Raw genomic sequence first — 8876 nt, 5'->3', positions numbered from 1 at the left:
TAACTTTAATTTGTCTTTTTATTTTTGGATGCCACCATGCAACTGTCTTGACTTTGGCACCCCAAAGGGTATTTTTAGTAACTTTTAATTAGGGTCTTTCCTTTAGATACCACTATTACCCTGTAAAGGCTTTTGAAGACGCCAAAGGGGATTTATATTAATCCTACATTTTCCTCAAAGTTTTTTGGATGTCCACGCAATTCTCTTGACCTTTGACATCCCCAAAGTGGCATTAAGTAAGCTTTGCAAATGTTTCTTTCCCTTTTGATGCCTCTATGCCCCTGTAATTGCCTTTTGGCGGCTCAAAGGGGATTTAACACTAAACCTTTCATTTCTCTTTTTACTTTTGGATGGTCACCGTGGCAGCTGTATTGCACTTTGGCAACCCTAAACGGTGTTTTATATAAAATTTTAATTTATCTCTTTCCCTTCAGATGCCACTACTCCCCTGTAAAGGCCTTTGAAGACGACAAAGAGGATTTAGATAAATCCTTCAATTTTCCTTTAAGATTTTGGATGCCTCCACGCAATTCCCTTGCAATTTGGCATCCCCAAAGTGGCATTAAGGTAAGCTTTGCAAATGTTTCTTTCCCTTTTGTTGCCTCTATGCCCCTGTAATTGCCTTTGGTGGCGCCAAAGGTGATTTAAAATAAAACTTTGATTTGTCTTTTTATTTTTGGATGCCACCATGCAAAGGTATTGGGGTTTGGCACCCCTAAAGGGTCTGTTAAGTAATCTTTTAATTTGTCTCTTTCCCTTCAGATGCCACTATTACCATGTAAAGGCCTTTGAAGACGCCAAAGGGGATTTAGATTAATCCTTCAATTTTTCTCTAAAATTTTGGATGCCTCACCGCAATTCTCTTGACCTTTGGCATCCCCAAAGTGTCATTAAAGTAAGCTTTCTAAATGTTTCTTTCCCTTATGATGCCTCTATGCCCCTGTAATTGCCTTTGGTGGCGCCAAAGGGGATTTGAAATAAACCTTTAATTCGTCTTTTTATTTTTGGATGCCACCATGCGACTATATTGGACTTTGGCACCCCTAAACGGTCTGTTAAGTAAAGTGTTAATTTATCTCTTTCCCTTCAGATGCCACTATTCCCCTGTAAAGGCCTTTGAAGACGCCAAAGGGGATTTAGATTAATCCTTCAAATTTCCTCTAAATTTTTCGATGCGTCCATGCAATTCTCTTGCCCTTTGGCATCCCCAAAGTGGTATTAAAGTAAGCTTTCCAAATGTTTCTTTCCCTTTTGATGCCTCTATGCCCCTGTAATTGCCTTTGGCGGCGCCAAAGGTGATTTAAAATAAACCTTTAATTTGTCTTTTTATTTTTGGATGCCACCATGCAACTGTATTGGACTTTGGCACACCCAAAAGGTATTTTAAGTAAACTTTTAATTAGGGTCTTTCCCTTTAGATGCCACTATTCCCCTGTAAAGGCCTTTGAAGACGCCAAAGGGGATTTAGATTAATCCTTCAATTTTCCTCTAAAATTTTGGATGTCTCCACGCAATTCTCTTTTCCTTTGGCATCCCCAAAGTGGTATTAAAGTAAGCTTTCGAAATGTTTCTTTCCCTTTTGATGCCTCTTTGCCCCTGTAATTGCCTTTGGCGGTGCCAGAGGGGATTTAAAATAAACCTTTAATTTGTCTTTTTATTTTTGGATGCCACCATGCAACTGTATTGGACTTTGGCACACCCAAAAGGTATTTTAAGTAAACTTTTAATTAGGGTCTTTCCCTTTAGATGCCACTATTCCCCTGTAAAGGCCTTTGAAGATGCCAAAGGGGATTGAGATTAATCCTTCAATTTTTCTTTAAATTTTTGGATGCCTCACCGCAATTCTCTTGACCTTTGGCATCCCCAAAGTGGCATTAAAGAAAGCTTTCCAAATGTTTCTTTCCCTTATGATGCCTCTATGCACCTGTAATTGCCTTTGGTGGCATTCAAAGGGGATTTAAAATAAAACTTTAATTTGTCTTTTTGTTTTTGGATGCCACCATGCGAAGGTATTAGACTTTGGCTCCCCTAAACGGTCTGTTAAGTAAACTTTTCATTTGTCTCTATCCCTTCAGATGCCACTATTCCCCTGGAAAGGCCTTTGAAGACGCCAAAGGGGATTTAGATTAATCCTTCAATTTTTCTCTAAATTTTTGGATGCCTCACCGCAATTCCCTTGACCTTTGGCATCCCCAAAGTGGCATTAAAGTAAGCTTTCCAAATGTTTCTTTCCCTTATGATGCCTCTATGCCCCTGTAATTGCCTTTGGCGGCGCCAAAGGGGATTTAAAATAAACCTTTAATTTGTCTTTTTTATTTTTGGATGCCGCCAAGCAACTGTCTTGGACTTTGGCACCCCCAAAGGTTATTTTAAGGAAACTTTTAATTAGGGTCTTTCCCTTTAGATACCACTATTCCCCTGTAAAGGCTTTTGAAGACGCCAAAGGGGATTTAGATTAATCCTTCAATTTTCCTCTAAGTTTTTGGATGCCTCACCGCAATTCTCTTGACCTTTGACATCCCCAAAGTGGCATTAAAGTAAGCTTTGCAAATGTTTCTTTCCCTTTTGATGCCTCTATGCCCCTGTAATTGCCTTTGGCGGCTCCAAAGGGGATTTAAACTAAACCTTTCATTTCTCTTTTTACTTTTGGATGTCACCGTGCAGCTGTATTGCACTTTGGCAACCCTAAACGGTGTTTTATATAAAATTTTTATTTATCTCTTTCCCTTCAGATGCCACTACTCCCCTGTAAAGGCCTTTGAAGACGACAAAGAGGATTTAGATAAATCCTTCAATTTTCCTCTAAGATTTTGGATGCCTTCACGCAATTCCCTTGAACTTTGGCATCCCCAAAGTGGCATTAAGGTAAGCTTTGCAAATGTTTCTTTCCCTTTTGTTGCCTCTATGCCCCTGTAATTGCCTTTGGTGGCGCCAAAGGTGATTTAAAATAAAACTTTAATTTGTCTTTTTATTTTTGGATGCCACCATGCAAAGGTATTGGGGTTTGGCACCCCTAAAGGGTCTGTTAAGTAATCTTTTAATTTGTCTCTTTCCCTTCAGATGCCACTATTACCCTGTAAAGGCCTTTGAAGACGCCAAAGGGGATTTAGATTAATCCTTCAATTTTTCTCTAAATTTTTGGATGCCTCACCGCAATTCTCTTGACCTTTGGCATCCCCAAAGTGTCATTGAAGTAAGCTTTCCAAATGTTTCTTTCCCTTATGATGCCTCTATGCCCCTGGAATTGCCTTTGGCGGCGCCAAAGGGGATTTGAAATAAACCTTTAATTCGTCTTTTTATTTTTGGATGCCACCATGCGACTATATTGGACTTTGGCACCCCCAAAGGGTATTTTAAGTAAACTTTTAATTAGGGTCTTTCCCTTTAGATACCACTATTCCCCTGTAAAGGCCTTTGAAAACGCCAAAGGGGATTTAGATTAATCCTTCAATTTTCATCTAAATTTTTGGATGCCTCACCGCAATTCTCTTGACCTTTGGCATCCCCAAAGTGGCATTAACGTAAGCTTTGCAAATGTTTCTTTCCCTTTTAATGCCTCTATGCCCCTGTAATTGCCTTTGGCGGCTCCAAAGGGGATTTAAACTATACCTTTAAGTTGTCTTTTTACTTTTGGATGCCACCGTGCAGCTGTATTGGACTTTGGCACCCCTAAAAGGTCTTTTATATAAAATTTAAATTTATCTCTTTCCCTTCAGATGCCACTACTCCCCTGTAAAGGCCTTTGAAGACGCCAAAGAGGATTTAGGTAAATCCTTCAATTTTCCTCTAAGATTTTGGATGCCTCCACGCAATTCCCTTGCACTTTGGCATCCCCAAAGTGGCATTAAGGGAAGCTTTGCAAATGTTTCTTTCCCTTTTGTTGCCTCTATGCCCCTGTAATTCCCTTTGGTGGCGCCAAAGGGGATTTGAAATAAACCTTTAATTTGTCTCTTTATTTTTGGATGCCACCATGCAAAGGTATTGGACTTTGGCACCCCTAAACGGTCTTTTAAGTAAACTTTTAATTTGTCTCTTTCCCTTCAGATGCCACTATTCCCCTGTAAAGGCCTTTGAAGATGCCAAAGGGGAGTTAGATTAATCCTTCAATTTTCCTCTAAATTTTTCGATGCGTCCATGCAATTCTCTTGCCCTTTGGCATCCCCAAAGTGGCATTAAAGTAAGCTTTCCAAATGTTTCTTTCCCTTTTGATGCCTCTATGCCCCTGTAATTGCCTTTGGCTGCGCCAAAGGGGATTTAAAATAAACCTTTAATTTCTCTTTTTATTTTTGGATGCCACCATGCAACTGTATTGGACTTTGGCACCCCCAAAGGGTATTTTAAGTAAACTTTTAACTAGGGTCTTTCCCTTTAGATGCCACTATTCCCCTGTAAAGGCCTTTGAAGACGCCAAAGTGGATTTAGATTAATCCTTCAATTTTCCTCTAAATTTTTTGATGTCTCCACGCAATTCTTTTGCCCTTTGGCATCCCCATAGTGGTATTAAAGTAAGCTTTCGAAATGTTTCTTTCCCTTTTGATGACTCTATGCCCCTGTAATCGCCTTTGGCGGCGCCAAAGGGGATTTAAACTGAATCTTTAATTTCTCTTTTTATTTTCATATGCTACCATGCAAAGGTATTGGACTTTGGCACCTCTAAACGGTCTGTTAAGTAATGTTTTAATTTGTCTCTTTCCCTTCAGATGCCACTATTCCCCTGTAAAGTCCTTTGAAGACGCCAAAGAGGATTTAGATTAATCCTTCAATTTTCCTCTAAATTTTTCGATGCGTCCATGCAATTCTCTTGCCCTTTGGCATCCCCAAAGTGGTATTAAAGTAAGCTTTCCAAATGTTTCTTTCCCTTTTCATGCCTCTATGCCCCTGTAATTGCCTTTGGCGGCGCCAAAGGGGATTTAAAATAAACTTTTAATTTGTCTTTTTATTTTTGGATGCCACCATGCAACTGTATTGGACTTTGGCACACCCAAAGGGTATTTTAAGTAAACTTTTAATTAGCGTCTTTCCCTTTAGATGCCACTATTCCCCTGTAAAGGCCTTGGAAGACGCCAAAGGGGATTTAGATTAATCCTTCAATTTTCCTCTAAATTTTTGGATGTCTCCAAGCAATTCTCTTGCCCTTTGGCATCCCCAAAGTGGTATTAAAGTAAGTTTTCGAAATGTTTCTTTCCCTTTTGATGCCTCTATGCCCCTGTAATTGCCTTTGGCGGCGCCAGAGGGGATTCAAACTAAATCATTAATTTCTCTTTTTGTTTTTGGGTGCCACCATGCAAAGGTATTAGACTTTGGCACCCCTAAACGGTCTGTTAAGTAAACTTTTCATTTGTCTCTTTCCCTTCAGATGCCACTATTCCCCTGCAAAGGCCTTTGAAGATGCCAAAGGGGATTTAGTTAATCCTTCAATTTTTCTCTAAATTTTTGGATGCCTCACCGCACTTCTCCTTGACCTTTGGCATCCCCAAAGTGGCATTAAAGTAAGCTTTCCAAACTGTTTTCTTTCCCTTATGATGCCTCTATGCCCTGTAATTACCTTAGGCGGCACCAAAGGGATTTGAAATAAACCTTTTTTTGTCTTTATTTTTTGGATGTCCACCATGCAACTGTCTTGGACTTTGGGGAGACACCCCCAAAGGGTTATTTTTAGTAAACTTTTAATTAGGGTCTTTCCCTTTAGATACCACTATACCCTGTAAAGGCCTTTGATAACGCCCAAGGGGATTTGATTAATCCTTCAATTTTCCTCTAAAGTTTTTGGATGCCTCACGCAATTCTCTTGACCTTTGACATCCCCAAAGTGGCATTAAGTAAAGCTTTGCAAATGTTTCTTTCCATTTTGATGCCTCTTGCCCCTGTTAATTGCCTTTGGCGGCTCCACAGGGGATTTAAACGAAACCTTTCATTTCTCTTTTTAATTTTGGATGTCACGTGCAGCTGTATTGCCTTTGCAACCCCTAAACGGTTTATTGTATATAAAATTTCATATTTAATCTCTTTCTTCAGATGCACTACTCCCCTGTAAAGGCCTTTGAAGACGCAAAGAGGATTTAGATAAATCCTTCAATTTTTCTCTAAGATTTTGGATTGCCTCCACCGCAATTCCCTTGCACTTTGGCATCCCAAAGTTGGCATTAGGTAAGGCTTTGCAAATGTTTCTTTCCCTTATGTTGCCTCTATGCCCCTTGTAATTGCCTTTGGTGGCCGCAAAGGTGATTTAAAATAAAACTTTAATTTGTCTTTTTATTTTTGGATGCCCATGCAAAGCGTATGCGGTTGGCACCCATAAAGGGTCTGTTAAGTAATCCTTTTAATTTGTCCTGTTCCCTTATATGCCACTATTACCAGTAAAGGCCTTTGATGACGCCAAAGGGGATTTAGATTAATCTTCAATTTTTCTCTAAATTTTTGGCTGCCTCACCGCATTCTCTTGACCTTTGGCATCCGCAAAGTGCATTAAAGTAAGCTTTCCAAATGTTTCTTTCCCTTATGATGCTCTATGCCCCTTGTAATTGCCTTTGGCCTGCGCCAAAGGGGATTTTAAATAAACCTGTTAATTTCTCTTTTTAATTTTGGGATCCCACCATGCAACTGTATTGGACTTTGGCACCCCATAAGGGTATTTCTAAGTACAACTTTTAACTAGGGTCTTTCCCTTTAGATGCCACTATTCCCCTGTAAGGCCTTGATGAACGCCAAAGTGGAATTTAGATTAATCCTTCAATTTTCCTCTAAATTTTTTTGATTGTCTCCACGCATTCTTTTGCCTTTGGCATCCCCAAAGTGGTATATTAAAGTAAGCTTTCGAATGTTTCTTTCCTTGTGATGCTCTATGCCCCTGTAATCGCCTTTGGCGGCGCCAAAGGGGATTTAAACTGAATCTTTAATTTCTCTTTTTATTTTCATATGCTACCATGCAAAGGTATTGGACTTTGGCACCCCTAAACGGTCTGTTAAGTAATGTTTTAATTTGTCTCTTTCCCTTCAGATGCCACTATTCCCCTGTAAAGTCTTTTGAAGACGCCAAAGGGGATTTAGATTAATCCTTCAATTTTCCTCTAAATTTTTCGATGCGTCCATGCAATTCTCTTGCCCTTTGGCATCCCCAAAGTGGTATTAAAGTAAGCTTTCCAAATGTTTCTTTCCCTTTTCATGCCTCTATGCCCCTGTAATTGCCTTTGGCGGCGCCAAAGGGGATTTAAAATAAACCTTTAATTTGTCTTTTTATTTTTGGATGCCACCATGCAACTGTATTGGACTTTGGCACACCCAAAGGGTATTTTAAGTAAACTTTTAATTAGCGTCTTTCCCTTTAGATGCCACTATTCCCCTGTAGAGGCCTTGGAAGACGCCAAAGGGGATTTAGATTAATCCTTCAATTTTCCTCTAAATTTTTGGATGTCTCCAAGCATGTCTCTTGCCCTTTGGCATCCCCAAAGTGGGTATTAAAGTAAGCTTTCGAAATGTTTCTTCCCTTTTGATGCCCGCTATGCCCCTGTAATTGCATTTGGCGGGCGCCAGAGGGGATTCAAAAACTAAATCATTAATTTCTATTTTTGTTTTTGGTGCCACCATGCAAGGGATTAGACTTTGGCAACCCTCTAAACGTTTTTGTTAAGTATAACTTTTTCATTTGTCTCTTGCCTTCAGATGCCACTATTCCCTGCAAAGGCCTTTGAAGTGCCAAAGGGGATTTAGATTAATCCTTCAATTTTTCTCTAAATTTTTGATGCCTCACCGCAATTCTTCTTGACCTTTGGCATCCCAGAAGTTGGCTTTAAAGTAAGCTTTTCCCAAATGTATCTTTCCCGTTATGACTGCCTCTATGGCCTGTATTGCCTTAGGCGGCGCCAAGGGGATTTGAAATAAACCTTTAATTTGTCTTTTTATTTTGGATGCCCATGCCAACTGTCTTGGACTTTGGCACTCCCAAAGGGTTATTTTAAGTAAACTTTTAATTAGGGTCTTTCCTTTAGATACCACTATTCCCTGGAAAGGCCTTTGAAGACGCCAAAGGGGATTTAGATTAATCCTTCAATTTGTTCCTCAAAGTTTTTGATGCCTACCTGCAATTTCTTGACCTTTGACATCCCCACAAAAGTGGCTATTAAAGTAAGCTTTGCAAATGTTTCTTTCCCTTTTGATGCCTCTATGCCCTGTAATTGCCTTTGGCGGCTTCCAAAGGGGATTTAAACTAACCTTTCATTTCTCTTTTTATTTTTGGATGGTCACCGTGCAGCTGTATTGCACTTTGCACCCTAAACGGTGTTTTATATAAAAATTTTATTTATCTGCTTTCCCTCAGATGCCACTACTCCCCTGTAAAGGCCTTTGAAGACGACAAAGAGGATTTAGATAAATCCTTCAATTTTTCTCTAAGATTTTGGAGGCCTTCCACGCAATTCCCTTGCAATTTGATCCCAAGTGGCTTAAGGTAAAGCTTTGCAAAGGTTTCTTCCCTTTTGTTGCCTCTATGCCCCTGATAATTGCCTTTGGTGGCGCCAAAGGTGATTTAAAATAAAAATTTAATTTGTCTTTTTATTTTTGGATGCCACCATGCAAGGTATGGGGTTGGCACCCTAAAGGGTCTGTTAAGTAATCTTTTAATTTGTCTCTTTCCCTTCAGATGCCACTATTACCATGTAAGGGCCTTTGACAGACGCCAAAGGGGATTAGATAATCCTTCAATTTTTCTCTAAATTTTTGGATGCCTAACCGCAATTCTCTTGACCTTTGGCATCCCCAAAGTGTTCATAAAGTAAGCTTTCTAAATGGTTCTTTCCCTTATGATGCCTCTATGCCCTGTAATTGCCTTTGGTGGCGCCAAAGGAGATTTGGAAATAAACCTTTAATTAGTTCTTTTTTTT

General features: G+C 39.6%; 1 long non-coding RNA gene across 2 annotated transcripts; it reads left to right on the top strand.

The window, feature by feature from the left end:
* The first annotated feature begins 429 nt into the window (after positions 1-429).
* LOC139748564 (uncharacterized) lies at positions 430-8403 on the top strand. 2 transcript variants are annotated; one of them, XR_011712769.1, is made up of 3 exons: positions 430-567; positions 2733-2865; positions 8315-8403. It is a non-coding gene; the product is annotated as an uncharacterized lncRNA (long non-coding RNA). The 2 variants fall into 2 exon arrangements; XR_011712768.1 differs by lacking the exon at positions 8315-8403 and adding an exon at positions 3717-3809.
* Positions 8404-8876: the final 473 nt, after the last annotated feature.

This window comes from Panulirus ornatus, unplaced genomic scaffold (assembly GCF_036320965.1).
Source record: "Panulirus ornatus isolate Po-2019 unplaced genomic scaffold, ASM3632096v1 CTG_890_pilon, whole genome shotgun sequence".
Taxonomy (NCBI): domain Eukaryota; kingdom Metazoa; phylum Arthropoda; class Malacostraca; order Decapoda; family Palinuridae; genus Panulirus; species Panulirus ornatus.
Note: the sequence above shows the minus strand (reverse complement) of the source record. Positions and strands in the feature narration are given on the sequence as shown.